This window comes from Balaenoptera borealis, assembly GCF_965194805.1.
Source record: "Balaenoptera borealis genome assembly, chromosome: 9".
Classification (NCBI taxonomy): Eukaryota; Metazoa; Chordata; class Mammalia; order Artiodactyla; family Balaenopteridae; genus Balaenoptera; species Balaenoptera borealis.
Genome location: NC_138873.1, coordinates 7,393,984 through 7,410,023, shown reverse-complemented (window position 1 = coordinate 7,410,023; position 16,040 = coordinate 7,393,984). Strand labels below are relative to the sequence as shown.

Here is a 16,040-nt window from a genome sequence, read left to right as displayed (position 1 = left end):
AGAAAGGAATCCATTTGTCCCTTTCCCAGGATAAAGCGCACGCTTCCTCCTGTTGACTTTATACTTCCAGCCTCGTGCCTTTGATGTCTTAGTGTCTTGCATGTTTATTGATGCTTCACAGAGGGCCCATGGAATAGGTAGGGCAGCTACGCTCACTCTCAGTACCAAATTCCAAATGACTTGTTTGTGGCTACAAGGTGGCCTGAACTCCAGGTAAGGGTTCTTTCTACCATTTGTTGCCTTTTTAAAATTTATGCAACAATTATTGGACTGCTCCTTATATGCCAGGCACTGTTCCAGGCACTGGGAATACAGCAATGTCTCTAATTTCATGGAGCATACATTCCAGTGGAGGAAAAAAGACAGTAAACAAATGGCAAGTAAATGTGCAATGTGCCAGGTAGAGATTTTTGCTACACAGGAACATGAAGCTAGGTGAGAGGCATCGGATGTTGCTATTCAATATCAGGAAATCAGGTAAAACCTCACCGAGAAGGTTACATTTGGACAGAGACTGGAGCAGGCCTTGCAGATACCTGGAGAGTGTTGCAATGAGGGAGCAGCAAGGGCAAAGGCCCTGAGGCAGGACCACGTTTGGCTACTCGAAGCATGACAAGGAGGCCAGAGTGGCTGGAGCTCGGTGAGCAGGTGGGAGAGTGTGGGAGAGATGGTCAGAGAGAGTGGGCGGAGGTCAGGCCATTGTAGGACTTTGATTTTTACTCCAGGTGAGATGGGAAGGCTTGAGGGTTTTGAGGGGAAGAGTGATCCCTCTGCTGCTGTGTTGCGTTGAAAGGACACGAGGGGAGCCAGGGAGAGCAGATGTTGCAGCAGATCCAGCTGGGAGGTGCTGGCAGCTGAGACCAGAGTTGGTACCAGTGGAGGTGCTGAGAAGTAGTTCGATGATGGATATTATCTTGCAGGTAGACCTGGAAGATTTTGCGAAAAGATTGCAAGTGGGGTTTGAGGGAAATAGAGGCGTTAACAATGAACTCCAATCTTTTGGCTCAAACCTCTGGAAGAATGGGGTTGCCATTTCCCCAAAAGGGAGAGGTTACAGGTAGAGCAAGCTTGTGTTGGTTTAGTTGTGTCTGATTTTTTTTTAAGGATGCAGTTGAAATCAGGGGTTCAATTTTGGGCATGTGAAGTTTATTGAACATCCGAGTGAAGATGTCGTGTAAGCACGTTGACAGGCATGAGTCTGATAGGAGACCAGGACCTGTCTGGGTTGGAGACGTGAATGCAGATACATCAATGCAGAGACGCTGTTTAAACCCGTGCAAGTAGATGGAATCATGTGGAAAGTGGATGTAAACAAGGAAGCATCCGAGGTCAGAGACCTGTAGCACTGCAACATTTGCCATTTAAGGGATACCAAGGAACCAGCAAAGGAGGCTGGGAAGGTGTGACCCACGGGGAGGGGAGTGGAGAGAGATTCTGTCCAGGAGGCTGGGGAATAAAGTGGAGGGTGAGATCCCCTCTGTCAGGTGGTGCCACTAGGTCAAATGTGTAGATAGATAGACAGATAGATATGTACAAAATACGTACAAAATATATATGTACATATGTACAAAAATATATATATGTAGTACAGTATATGCCTTCTTAACTTGACATTACTTCATGAAGCATTTTCCATGTCATTAAATATAATTTCCACACATGGCTTTTAATGACCCCATAGTATTTCATGTCATGGATGCGCTATAATTTATTTACTATTCTCTGACTGTTGGATGTTTGTATCAATTTTTCAGTATCATAAATAATGCTTATATATACATCATGCTGTACATCTTTTGATTCTTCGATATAAACTCCTAGAATTGGAATTATTGGGTTGGCCATAAAGTTCGTTTGTAACATCTTACGGAAAAACCCGAACGAACTTTTAGGCCAACCCAATACAACCCAATCAGAAGTGAATATTTATTATAAATGTCCATCCAGAAAGACTGTACCAATGTTTGCTTCTACCAGTTTTGTAAAAGAGGAGTGCTTATTTTACTGTGGGCTTCACCAACATTGTGTATCAGTTCTTTTCAGTTTTTTTGACAATAGAGTAAAAATGGCTTGTCAATGATGTTTGCATTTTTTTTTTCATGAGCTTATTATGGCTTCGTGTATCTTTTGTACCTGTCTCTTGTCAATGTATCTGTTGGAATCATGTATTTTTCTTAGTTACTTGGTAAAGCCACTCATGCAGTAAGGATATTGATATTTTGCCATAACTGGGGTAAATATTTTTCCCAGCTGTTTGCACTTTGGTCTTATAATGGCATTATATGATTTATAAATTTTAACATTAAATTTAGAAAATTCTTTGCAATTTTGAAAGTAATGTATATGTATATAGTTTCAAGATTTCTAAGTTTTAAAGTTTATTTTTATGTATAGTTAAAGGTAAGGCCCTAACCTGCCTTTTTTTTCCCCCAGAAGTAATCAAATCTACTCACCCAGGTCAAGAATTTCTACTCTATGTTCCAAATTCAGCCTCTCATTGAACACTTGTAGAACAAGGCAACATAATTAGTAAACAACCCGTTAAACAGTTCTAATAGTTTAGGCTTCATTTGGTCTCAAAACCTGCTGCCATGTAATTCCTATATCAGTGAGAACATGATAGGCTGTGGCTGCTGTAATAAACAGCCCACATTTCTTCTCTGCCTTGTCCAGAGGGATACCTGTCACTTCCCTCCAAACCCCATTGGCCAGAGCTAGTCACATGGTCCTACCTAACTGCAGGGGTTGGAGAAGATGGGAAGCAAATGGAATGTTTCGGGAGTACCCCTCCCTCTGCCGTAGATTGCTGCCACATATTCTATCTAGCGTTGGCCTCAGGAACGCAGAGTAAGACTTTTCCACATATGCCTTCAAATAATTGAAAAGAGCAATCACATTCCACTCCCCCCCCCCCATATACACATTCCCATATGCACACTCCCTGTGCCCCTCATAGTCTTCTGGTTTTCAGAAGAAGCCTCACTCTTTTGATCATTTTTTTCTCTTAGTTTCTTTCTTTCTTTTCTTTTTCTTTTTTGGCTGCGCCACAAGGCATGAGGGATCTTAGTTCCCTGACCAGGCATCGAACCCGTGCCCCCTGCATTGGAAGCGCAGAGTCTTAACCACTGGACCACCAGGGAAGTCCGATCTAACTTAGTTTCTTATCCCGTTGCCATCCTGGAAACCCTTTTCTGGATGCGTTACCACTTATTATTATTATTTTTTATTTTATTTTATTTTATTTTATTTATTTATTTTTTATGGCTGTGTTGGGTCTTCGTTTTTGTGAGAGGGCTTTCTCTAGTTGTGGCAAGTGGGGGCCACTCTTCATCGCGGTGCACGGGCCTCTCACTATCGCGGCCTCCCTTGTTGCGGAGCACAGGCTCCAGACACGCAGGCTCAGTAGTTGTGGCTCACGGGCCTAGTTGCTCCGCGGCATGTGGGATCTTCCCAGACCAGGGCTCAAACCCATGTCCCCTGCATTGGCAGGCAGATTCTCAACCACTGCGCCACCAGGGAAGCCCGCATTACCACTCATTAATATCAGTTGTTAATACCCAAAATGTCTTGTGATTTAAACAGAGATTTATTTTCCGTGTCATTAACTTCCAGTCTTATATTCCTGAAGCAGAGCCTTCATCCCCCTCTGCTTGATGTTCCCTGCTCGCGACACCTTCCTATCCTACCAGCATAAGGCTTGGCTCGTAGCTACCCGGTTTGCCAAATGGATTGTACACCTGTAGTTTCCATTGACCTAGGATCATGAGGCTAACCAGTTCAAGAAGCCATATCCTAAAGCCATGACCTGTCATCAGTTCATTAATATATATATATGGTTTCTGATATAATGTGCTCAAGCCATAAATCACATCCAGTTCCTGTGCTTCAGCTTTTCAGGGCTTCCAGCTGCTACATTTTCCCATTGGGTGTGGACGAACCACTGGCGTTTGAGACAGTAGACAGCCTAGGAAAACAATGTCACTGAACTGATAATGAGTGTGAAGGTCTTCAAGTCTCTGCTGACTTAGAATGAGGAAGAGGGAGGGACTTTTGATAGCCCTATTCTCCAACTGCTCATATTATTTTTAGATCAGAAAATTTACCTTGATCGATGTTGTACTTCTTGAACAAAAAGGCTTTGCCACCCTCCCCCTTCCCCTGAGGGTACTTCATTGTCCCATGGAGTCAGATGGTGACAACAGGCCTGAAGAGTCTATAAGGGCTAGACCTCTTACAATGCTTCTACCAAGAAAACTAGCCGAGGTGACATTTGAGAAGGTTTACTGGGCAATGTAAAGTTGACTTCTGCATTACCCATCATCTAGGCCTTGTTTGTGTTCAAAACCCATTTCAAATGCTAAGCTGAAAGAGCTGGGTCATCGTGTGATAGCCAGTTGTGCGTATGATAGCGTCATGTGTGTGAGAGCCAGTCATGCATGTATATTAAATCCTTGTGTGGACCCAGAGATGCTGTTTCTTCTAACAGTCGAGATTCAAACTGTTATTGGGACACTCAGGTATATCAGGTATATTAAAGCTTAAGCTTAAACATGCCCTTTAACCTACCTAATAGTTTCCAAATACCCATTCAGCTACCACCATCTCCCGACTTCCTTCACTATTATAATTGAATACTAGGAGTCTGTTTTTCCAGAGTGAGAATACCACGAAGCCTCTTTTGAAACCAGTAGAGCCAGACTCATGTCAAACTGCCACTCATTAAATGCACAGTAAGCACATCTTAATAACCTGACAATTCCATGTGCTACCCCAAAGGTATTTTCAAACATTATTTCCAAAACACGTTCTTGTTCCAAGTAATGTGAGTAGGCCTCACAATTAACTAATTTCCAGCCAAGTCTGAAATATCAAAGGTTAGTGTCCAGAGATCGTAGTGTGTAAAAGAATGGGAGCTCTTGTTTTCAAATTCAGCTGTGTTGGTTTTACAGTTTCGGGACTGGAAAATGGCCAGAAGACTGTATTAACCTTCTTTTCAATCTTCCTTAAGAATTCCCTCATGTCTAGGATGCCAACTAGACTCTGAGAATTCCGGCTTATTCTGTCGTGTCCAGGGGATGCCTTCTGTTATCCGTAGTTACCTGCAATGGCGAGGGGTTAGGGATTGAAAGAGTAAAGGTCAAGTTCTTAACCCAAGAATAGGGTATTTGTTTCACCTGGCCTCACAGTCAAGTTCAGGGCCACTGGGAGCTCATGTGAAACCTAGAAAAGAAAGAAGCGTCCATGCACATCCACTGTTTGAGGCTTAGCCCCTGGTTGCTTGATCCTTACTGGAGCTTGGTTTTTAGTCCATTCCCTTGACTGCAATTTTAGTTCCTATTTCCTTGGCCCTCAGATTTATAGGTTAGAATCTTCATAACTGTAGCTTTGCTTCCCCATTTCCCACCTCTGAACCTTCTATCCTCAGACCCTAGGCCCCTGTCCCTCAGTCGGGGTCTGTAGAGCTATGCTCCCCAGATTTAAAATGCTTGTTCTCATCACTCAGGAACATTGCAGAGAAAAATCCAGATACAATATGTTTATGATATGATTGAATCTGGTTTGAATATATTTCAAGAAGAGCATAGTTTCAAGTTAAAAAAAAACTGAAATTTATTCAGAAATAGATAAGTTAGTAAACCTTTGCATGCAAATTCACAATATGTAAAAATAATAACAGAATTTTGTAATGACAGTGGCCCCTGCATAGCATTTTTGTCTGTTTGCTTATTTTTTGTAGCACAGCAAAAAGCCCAGATATCAAATAGACTGGAGGCTGGGAAGATACATACACTACAAACCTATAAATTTTTAAAAAGTAACCTAATCCCCCCAATGCCCCCCCCGCAAAGTTGTCTCTTACATTCATTTCTCCCTAGCAGTGTTAAATCTGGTAAGGATTGTGTTCATCTTGCCACAATTAAAAGTCTACAAACTAAAAAATTTCCATAAAAGCCAACCATCAAAATGTGTGAAACATCTAAAATGTTGATATAATTGAAACCTGTCTTCAGTATTTGCTAAATACATGGTTCCCCTCCCTTGACATCTAATAAACAATTGTAGAGCTGTGTCTGAGTTTAGCATTATAAGATCTGGATTCAAAGTACCACAGGAGAGCAGTCAACTCTGGTCTTCTCTGGATTCATGGGCTATTTTTTAGATAAATACCAGCTACATAACTAATTTTTTTAAAATTATTTATTTATTTATTTATTTATGGCTGTGTTGGGTCTTCGTTTCTGTGCGAGGGCTTTCTCTAGTTGCAGCAAGCGGGGGCCACTCTTCATCGCGGTGCGCAGGCCTCTCACTATCGCGGCCTCTCTTGTCGCGGAGCACAGGCTTCAGACGCGCAGGCTCAGTAGTTGTGGCTCACGGGCCCAGTTGCTCCGCGGCATGTGGGATCTTCCCAGACCAGGGCTCGAACCCGTGTCCCCTGCATTGGCAGGCAGACTCTCAACCACTGCGCCACCAGGGAAGCCCTACATAAGTAATTTTTAAAAAATCAAAACTTTGTAACTGATTGGTTATTTGTGATACAAAACTTTCTACCTGCTAGAAGATGATAAAAAAATGATGATCAATTTTCCTTGCTCAAGAATTCCAAATAACTTAGCTAGATACACCCCCCAACTCAAGAAGGGATGCATAACCCCCTCACCTTAGATGTGGGCTCCCACAGGGACTTCCTTCCAAACAGTAGAGGATGGAGGTGGGAAGAGAAACTTCCCAGTGGAGAAACCTGACAAGCCCCAGTCAGCCAGTGATCAAGTCCACAACGTCAACAGTGATAAGCACCCTTGCTGTCCTGTTCACCTCTGTGGTCGTCTTCCCCAAAACCCATAACCTTCGTCTAACCATGAGAAAAACATCAAACCCAGTTGTTGGACTTTTCTGCAAAATACCTGATCACTACTCCTCAAAACTGTCATCAAGAACAAGGAAAATCTTATAACCTTTAAAGATTGTGAATCACTATGTTGTACACCTGAAATACAAGATACTGTGTATCAACTATATGTCAATACCAATATTTTTTAAAACAAATGAAACAAAAACAATTAAGTCTGAGGAGTTATTCCAGCCAAGAGGTACCTAAGAAGATGTGATGACTAAATGTAATATGGTGTCCAGGATGGGACTCTGGAACAGAAAAAGGACATTCGGAAATCCAAATAAAGTGTGGGCTTTAGTTAATGAAATGCATCGATGTTGATTCATTACTTGGGACAAAGGTCACATACAAGGGAAGATGTTCATTAGAGGGGAACCTGGGTGTGGCGGTTATGGGAACTCACTGTACTATCTTCGCAACTGTTCTGTAAGCTTAAAACTATTCTAAAAGAAATAAAAGTTTATTTTTAAAAAAGGCTATTAACAGACCCTCCAACTGGGCCAATAGGGTTCTCTCTACAACCTGATTCCAGGACACCCCTGCTTCTGTGCTCAGAGACCCCCTACCTGGTGACCTGTCTGTGGCCCTTCTCTAGCATCAAAACATCTCCCAAAGCATCTTTTATAAGTCGTTCCACACATCTGGCACCAGGGCTGAAGTTTCCCGGAGTCATCTGCATCAGTGTCTGCCCCAGAATGAAATCCCGCACACATGTGGTGGAAGACATTTGCCTTCTCGTTACCCATCCAGTGTTTGACTCTTTCCTGCTTTTTGAGTCTCCATGTGGTTTCTCACTACAGGAGTTGAAAATTCCAGACAATGGCCCCAAGACTGTGTCCTCTGCTACATTCATCAGATGCACCCATGGCAACCTTAGGATCAGGAGGTGAGGTGGGGGGGAATCTTCCCAGGGGACAGCGGTGTGTTGGGGGGTGATGGGGGAGGCACAGGGGCTAGTGGAAGGGGACTGCAAGCTTCGGGGGGTCTACTGTCAGGCAGTGGAGTCCTGTCAGCCGTGCTGGGCCAATCAGTTCCGCACCATACTTTGTTCCCAGCCTGGTTCTCCAGCCCTCCTAGCAGTACTGAAGCTACACAGTGTTCTTTATGTAAAACTGTTTGTTGAAAAAAAACATGCATACATAACACCTCACAGATCATAAGAGCACAGTTCGATTCATTTTCACAGAGTGAACCAATCCTTACTAGGACTCATATCAAGAAACGAAACCTGGAAACCCCTCCCACACCTTCACATCCCAGCTCAGAGGAATCTGGCCAGGAGGGACCAGCCAAGGGAGTGCAGGAGGCGGCAAAGCCTGTGAGAAGCCTTGCGTCAGCCCACAGACCTGCCTTCCAGCTCAGCTTCCATTTCCATGTCTCTTATCATAAGGATGATAAGTCCCATTATCCTGAGTTGATTAGAGCTGGCTTCTGTTCCTTGCAGCCCAAATGGCCTGAAGAGCAACTGTTTCTACTTAGGCGAACAGAAAACATATAACGATCCGATGAAAACCATGACTCACTCATGCCAATGTCTCATGGGAAGGAATGCCTTCAAAATCATTGGCTTTGGAGGGATACTTGACACAATAGCATGAAAAATAAGATGTCATTTAAAGGGTAGGCTTAAAACAGTGATATTTATAGAATTAGATATAATCTCAGAATGAGGAATAGGGCATTGGAGTACCAACAACAGCCCACTGGTTCCTGAGCAATGATCTTTAGTAAATCATTTCTCTACGTTCCTGCTTGTGTGGCCATGGAAGAGAGCATTAAGAACCTGGGCTAAAAGATGCTCCCGGGGGAAAGTATAATGATTTTAAATGGCAGCGAGTCTCATCCACTAATTTCCTAGCAAAGTCTGTGTCAAGCCCAGATGTTGGGGAGAAAGTGAAAATGACAGCACCAAACAAAACAAGAGTACCTTTTGCTGGTGTGTTTGCTGACAGCCTGTATGTGTCAAACTTGATGAAATGCACTTACAAGCCCCTGCCAGACGTCAAAGAAAGCAGCTGTGAGTTCTCATCCCTTGAAACCTACAAGCCACCAAAGCGATTTAGCTGATGGCGCTGAGTATCAGTTTATGCTGAGACAGGGTGTGGGCTATCTCCTCTCGTGGGCACTTTGCCTTTTGGACAGCTTGTGGGAACACACATAAAGATGTGTGTCCTATGGAGGACATCCAGGGCATTTTAGGAGAGCTGGGTGGGTGGCAGTCAGCGGTGACACATTCATGCGTCCACTCTAAGGGCTTTGAACTATTTTTACTGATTTATTATTTTACTCATTTAGCCTTAGCTAGATGTGTTTATTTGCAAATATTTGCTTAGCACTTGCCATGCAAAATCCAGTAGAGAATTTTCAATTGTGACAGTTTTCTTCACTTTGCATCTCTTCCATGACAAACTCTGTAAGGTTAGAGATTTTCCATTTGTGAATCCCCAGCATTGGGGTCACGGAGGGAGACAGTGACTGGCTCATGAAATGAGTTCAAAATATAGCTATTGCATGAATAACTTTGTGATGTGTTGAGCTCCAAAAGGGACTTGATCCCTTAAAAACTGTGGCTTTACATAATTGAAGCAGAGAGCACTTAGAAAGTGAATGGACTTAGAACCTGAGTTTATATGCTGGCGCTGGTACTTATTAGCTGTACCTTAACTAGCAAACCTGGCTGCTGAGCCTCGATTCTCACCTGTACAATGGGAACAACATAACTGCCCCGCAAGTTTCTTCTGAGGGTTAGAAGATGGAGTATGTGTGCAGTTCATGGCACAAAGTGCCATGGTCATTGCCGTGAGCATCATAAGAGTTAAATGGTTGAGAATGAGGGCTTTAGAATCAGACCTCAGCTCTGGTCTCAGCTGTAGCATTGCCTTGCTGTGTGACACATGTAAATCACATGGCACCCTGCCTGGTCCACGGTGAGTGATTGATAAATTATTATTATTATTAACAATAGAAGGCAATTATCCTTATGGTTGTATTACTATTAAATTATTCCCCTAAAAGGACACACAAAACAAAGAGTTTCAAATCCGTTTAGAAGGAAGAGAAATAGATTTTAGAGGCACTCTGGATGAGAAAATCTCTGTAATTGAGCACCAAATTTAGCCTTGGGTTTCCTGGCAACCAGGGTAATAAAAAGAATCACAACAGTTTATATAATTATTATTATCAGTTATAATTAGTCAACTAGAGCTGCTCTGTCCAATATGCTAACCACTAGCCACGTGTGGCTATTACTGAGTCTTTGAAATGTAGCTCATCTGAACTGAGATGTGCTGTAGGACTAAAATGCACTGGATTTTGAAGACTTAGTGTGAAAAAGTAAAATATCGCATTAAAAAAGTTTTGTATTTGCTACATGTCGAAATTATGGTATTTTGGTTATTTGGATTGAATAAGATATACTATTAAAATTAATTCCACCTATTTCTTTTTACTTTTTTGGTGTGGCAACTAGAAAGTTAAAAATTCCATACATGGCTCACATTTTTGACTTCCGTTTTGTCCCTATTGGACAATACAACTCTTTAAAACTCTCATTATTCTAAATGGAACTTATATTACTTATATTTTATTTGTATAAAATATCAATATAATTCTATAGCATAATTATAATAATTATGACATTGATAATTATGATACATTATAATTATAATTATGATATAACACCATATGATATATAATTATGATATATAATTATATCATATATAATTATAAAAATATAAAAATATAAATGTGATATAACATCAACATATTGTAGACATACAATATAATAAAATATGTAATATTAATATATTATAAATATATAATTACATACAATATAATTATTAATAAAAGTAATAGAAATATAAAACAATATGTTATATATTAATATATTATTATATACTTTATATTATTTATAAAAGAGGCTTTTGATATCCATATAGGTAACATCGTCACCTACAATTTTAAAGAAAATTTGATAGATCCTAAAGGAGCGATGTTATGATAATTACATGAAGGAGAGACGTAATGATAATTGTAGTGGCTACCGTTTCCTGAATGCTTGCATACATACTAGGCACAGTCCTAATTTCTTTTCAGATATCAGTCCTTTAAAAATTCATAAGTGGTATGATCATTCTTGCATTACGCCAGGAAATTATACCTTAGTAACTGGTATAAGATATAAAGACACCCGTCTTCTCTTCTTTCCTTCCTCTTTGGTGTCATTCACAGCTGCAGACAGGTGCTCGGCAGCAAATGGTGCTCAATAAATCGGTGTATATAAATAAATACCTAAATGGTGTCTCTTCTCTCCCTGTGTCATTCAGCTTCTCTGTGAGATCTAGTTCTTTTAAATCTCAGTAACAGCAGGACATTTAAAAGTCTATAAAATTTGGGAATTATCTGTCACCCAAAATCGTCTTGTCGCTTGAAGTCTGCAGGAAGAACTTGGCAACAGAAGTGACATGAGTCCATTGATAGACCCCCGGGCTCTGCTGTGCTCTGGTCGGAGCCTGGACGTAAACCGAGTTACAATAACTAAAGAATTAGCTGTTTCCTGCGGGTACAAATCATCTCTAAACTTTCCAAAATTCTTGTATATTTTGAAGAAATTTATTTAGCTTTTTTGGAACCCGAGTCTATTAAAAAACCAAATATTTCAAAGAATATATGGTTTTTACAAGAGGCAAAAGTGTAAAAAAGAGGAAATGAATCTTATCTCTTAAATCCAACCCTGTATACCCCACTGAGACCAGGAGAAAGGAACTGGAATTTAGGATTGTTAAATGTAACTGCAAGTAATAGAAAGATGTGCCCAGCTCTGCGAAGGGCCAAGGGCCAAGAAAAAACTGTCTTTACTGTTTCACAACATACGGAGAAGGGAAACTTGGAAATCGTTAGAAAAAGAGTGTCAGGGGTCATGACAGGTTTGGAAAATAGGTCTAATGAGCAAAGAATATAGTAGTTGGTGTTATTTTTCCCAAGGAGAAGAGAGGAGGTTCGTCGTGATTGAGAACCCAGGGACAGCGTTGTTGTACAGGCACTAGTACACAGTAGGCTCCCAGCTGTACTGACGCGCACAAGTGTAGATTTCAGTTTAAAGCTGAAAGAATTTCTTCATGGTCAGAGCTGTAAACCAATGGTCTAGCCAGCAGGGAGAGGTAAAGAATCTTTCTGGAGGTCCTTCGATAGGCTGATCTCTTGGCTACCTGTGATAGTTTGGGGGTGTCCTGGATTTGCTGACTGTGGAGCAGAATAATCCACATAGTTGCTACGTTCACCTTAGAAAAAGTGATCTGCACCAGGTATTTAGACAACAGCTTTCTCAAATCAGACACGTCATTCATAGCTTCGTCATTCTCAGAGGAACCCATACATTGAGAAAATGAAATACCCAAGTTCAGAGACTGGTTCTTGGTTGCATAAGTGGATCCAGGCTTACAAAGAAAACCCCTCACATTAAATCCAAAGCTTTTCCTCCAGACCATGAGGCTATTTGCAGGGCTACATTTGAATGGCAAGCTTTCTGAATTGAGGTGTTTGTATTCTAATTCAAAACTCCTTTCACTTAACTAGTATAAAAGCACCTGTAGTGATGTGGCGGTGTTTCAAATGTCCACGTGGCCACTTTTCAGCAGCTGATGGAGGGGCAGGAATGCACTGTGTTGGGTCATGAGGTCTAGAGCCCAGAAGACACCCACACCCTAATGCAGATCAGAACCTGAATTCTTCTGATCACAGTGGCCAGGTTCTGCAGCTTGAGAGCCGCCACGGTTGATTCCTTTCAACAAACTACAATATCTTAATCCACTACAGATATCTCAGTAAAGCCACTACTGCTCAAAATTTTAAAACTATGAAGAACTGAAGCATTTACCACTCAGACATTGGTGGGTTTTAATAGCTGCTTATGGGGAAGATTGGTAGAATTTAGAAACCCATTTCCAGCAGACATAATGAACCGCTACTAACACCTCATACCCATGACTCAACTTTGATTCATGAAAGTAGAAATGGCTCTTAGGTACTTTCAACTGAGGTAAAAGTTGATTTTTAAAACACACATGTTGAATTAAGGAAAGCACATTGTCAACATCAGAGCATAGAACAAGTAACAAAGATAAGCATTAGAGGCCCGGTCTTGTCATGATTATATTCACTGAAATGTTTCCTGGAGAATAACAAAGATTTCAAAGATCCCTCATGTCCCCTTCCTGCATTGTTCCACTGGATAGTCTGGGCGCCCTGGGATTAGTAATTGGGGTGCTTTTTGTTTATTTGTCAGAAATTAGTTCAGAACACACAAAGCTGGTTATGATTGGTTTTGATGTGAAAATAGATAACCCACTGACCTTGGCCTTTGGAGCCTCCAGCTCATAACTGATCACAATTATTGACATTGATTACTTCCTGGTCGTTCTCCTCTCTGAGATGCCAGGGAGTGGGGCCTCATGAGTCTGAGCCCTGTGCTTTATCACTTGACTGTTTATTGAGTCTTGTCGATGTGCTCGTTGCTGAGAAGAATGCAGAAAAAATGTAGATCTTTGTCTCCCAAAAGATTGCCATCCAGCTCAGGAACAAATGCAGCACACACAAGACAAGCAATTCACAAGTGAAGGCTGTGCTCCCGGAAGTGGCCAGGTGGGCTGAGAATGCTGGGCCCTGGTAGGGAGAGACCTGGCGAGGCTGAAGACTTTGTCACAGAGGAGGTAACGGTCTAGATCCAGAAGGATGGGCAGAGAGCAGGGCAGACACTTAACTGCCTGACATTGTTACTTAAATGTTACCTTATCTCCCAACCAGATCCCACACTCCCAGGTGAGCTTGACCTTTTCCTCCATGACTAGCACAGAGCCTACATACAGTAGGTGAATAATAATCTTGCCTGAAATGAGGGTGTCCTGAAAGTGCTCAGAAATAAAGGGGGGGGGCAATTAATTTGCAATTATCGAAATTGTTAATGTTGATAATGAAGCATCTTTTAAGATCTCTTGTTTTTCTCCTCTAAACATTTTAATGCCTAGGATCACGATAAAGCTAGAGGTCTCTCACACTTATCTTTTGTTTTATGCTCTGATGTTGACAGTGTTCTTTCTTAAACGCAACACGAGTATTTTTTAAAAACCAACTTTCATCTCAATCTAAAGTGTCTAAGAGCCACTTCTAGGAAAGGGAGGCTGATTTGCAAGCCACATCCTAGAGGAACTGGCTGAGGAAGTTTTTTTTTTTTTTTTTTGGCTGCGTTGGGTCTTCGTTGCTGCACGCGGGCTTTCTCTAGTTGCGGCGAGCGGGGGCTACTCTTCGTTGCAGTGCGAGGGCTTCTCATTGTGGTGGCTTCTCTTGTTGTGGAGCACGCGCTCTAGAACGCGGGCTCAGTAGTTGTGGCTCACGGGCTCTAGAGCGCAGGCTCAGTAGTTGTGGTGCACGGGCTTAGTTGCTCCGCGGCATGTGGGATCTTCCCGGACCAGGGCTCGAACCCGTGTCCCCTGCACTGGCAGGTGGATTCCTAACCACAGCGCCACCAGGGAAGTCCCATGATTTTTATTTTTTTAATGTTAATAATCAGGAGATGAGACAGTTGAATTTGGAAGCCTGAGAGCTGTGGCAGTGGACGCTGGACCGCAGATGTAAGGACGCCCCTGGGTGGGGTTACAACGGGTACATGGTGTCCATTCAAGCAGGGAGTATGCAGGGGACAGACTCGCTGTCCCACCTACTGTGTTGGACTCAGGGAATAGAGGAGAGACAAGGAAGGGGACCAAGCCTGTATTTGGAGGACAAGGACTGTCTCCACACTCAGGCGTTATTCCTTCTTTTTCACTTTCAAAGAGGAAATGGGAGCAAACCCAGAACCCAGATAAAGTAACCAGAATGCTCCCCCACACATCCGCCCTCATGTGGCCAAGGTGTCTGGTCACTTTGCAAACACCCGCAGTGAAGGCCTAATCCTAACAGAAGCGTCAGGCCTGGCAGGCAGTGGGGACAGGAGAGGTTGGGCCGGAAGCGCTCTGACATGTCCAAGCCACCTGCCTGGCTTCTGCTTTCACACAGCTCCCCAGCGCCCAGCGAAACGGGACCTGGGGCTGCTCTGACGGACTGGGGATCTGGGATGAATGAATCTCACCAGGCTGCCAGCGGAGAGGGAGATTCGCAGGCCCTAGGCCTCAGCCCTCTGTGGGTTTAGGCGTGGATGGGGGCTAACAGTCTCTGCTGAAGCGGCCCAAGCACCTCAGGCTCAGGCCCCGGGGCTGCTGCTGGAGAACCACGGCAACTCCCACGTGCATTTTAACCTGCCCCCTCGTTGTGACAGTTTGTGTTGCACTAAGAATCCAAAATTAAGACTCTAAACTGGTATATAGAGAAAAAACTAGTGACCAGTGGCGGGGGAGAGGGGCAACATAGGGGTTGGGGGGCAGGAGACACAAACTACTGGGTGTAAGACAGGCTCAAGGCTGTATTGTACAACACGGGGGATATAGCCAATATTTTGTCGTAACCAAACGGAAAGCAGTCTTTAAAAATTGTGTAAAAATAAAAAGTTAAAAACCATAACCCCTCCCCAAACCCTCCAATTGTACATGAAGTTAAATCTAAAATATGCTAAGAATAAGCACATATAAAATATAAAATGTAATACCTTAAAAAAAAGAAACATTCCAAAATCAATAAAAATCACAATATGAAAAAATAAAAACCACTGTAAACTGAGAAGCATAACTTGGGGGCCATCCGGGAGCCAGTGCGGGTTGCACACAAAGTAGAGAATGACATTTGAAAGGCTTCACTTCCTAAGCCCCACCCGTCCCACCCTTATCACCACATCATCTTGAACTGCCTGCGCCTTTGCTGTCTGTCCTTCTCTCTCCCTCAGTGCCCTCCCAACCTTCTACCTGTGACAGCCCACTGGTCTCTTGAGGCCCTGCTCAAATGCCACCTCCCGCCTGAAGTTGTCTCTCATCAGCCTCCTTCCAGAAGGGCCCACATATGTTGCTTTATGACAGTCATGTTTGAGACACAGACGATTCTAGCTCTGCAGTCAGTTGGTCAATACAATGTCTTAAACTTCTTCTGCTGCACCAGGTGCAAAATTAGAAGAAAGATGCAAAGAAAACCAAAGATCTAATGTGACAACTGGCTCTTGTTCTCACAC

General features: G+C 42.6%; 1 protein-coding gene across 1 annotated transcript in view; it reads left to right on the top strand.

Annotated features, from left to right (window-relative positions):
- MAP3K4 (mitogen-activated protein kinase kinase kinase 4) overlaps positions 1-16,040 on the top strand; it is a 154,248-nt gene that overhangs the window by 20,792 nt on the left and 117,416 nt on the right. The window lies entirely within an intron of this gene.